This window comes from Propithecus coquereli, unplaced genomic scaffold, assembly GCF_000956105.1.
Source record: "Propithecus coquereli isolate 6110/MARCELLA unplaced genomic scaffold, Pcoq_1.0 Scaffold192, whole genome shotgun sequence".
Classification (NCBI taxonomy): domain Eukaryota; kingdom Metazoa; phylum Chordata; class Mammalia; order Primates; family Indriidae; genus Propithecus; species Propithecus coquereli.
Window position 1 is genome coordinate 2,692,381 of NW_012144079.1, and position 359 is coordinate 2,692,739.

Sequence of the window (359 nt, forward strand, 5' to 3'; positions counted from 1 at the left end):
TTGTGGTAATATTCATATTTTCTATTGCTTTTTGTGTGAATTTAGTGTTTTCAACTTATTGGCATGAAGTTGTTTGTAATATCTATTATTTTTAATATCTCTATACTTTTAAATTATATCCCTTCTTATTTCTGATATTGGTAATTTGTGCTACTCTGTTTTTCTTGATCAAGTTGTTCACCAATTTTCAGTTGTTTTGGACGCCTCCTGTGGCTCATCTCATATCCTGTTAGCCTTACCTCTGTTTCTTGATGCAACTGTGATAAGCCTTCAGTATTCAACTGACTTGTTGCTGAGTGTGTCCAACTCAAGCCCACACATCACACTTTTCCTTATTCTCCCAGTAGTCTCTATAATGC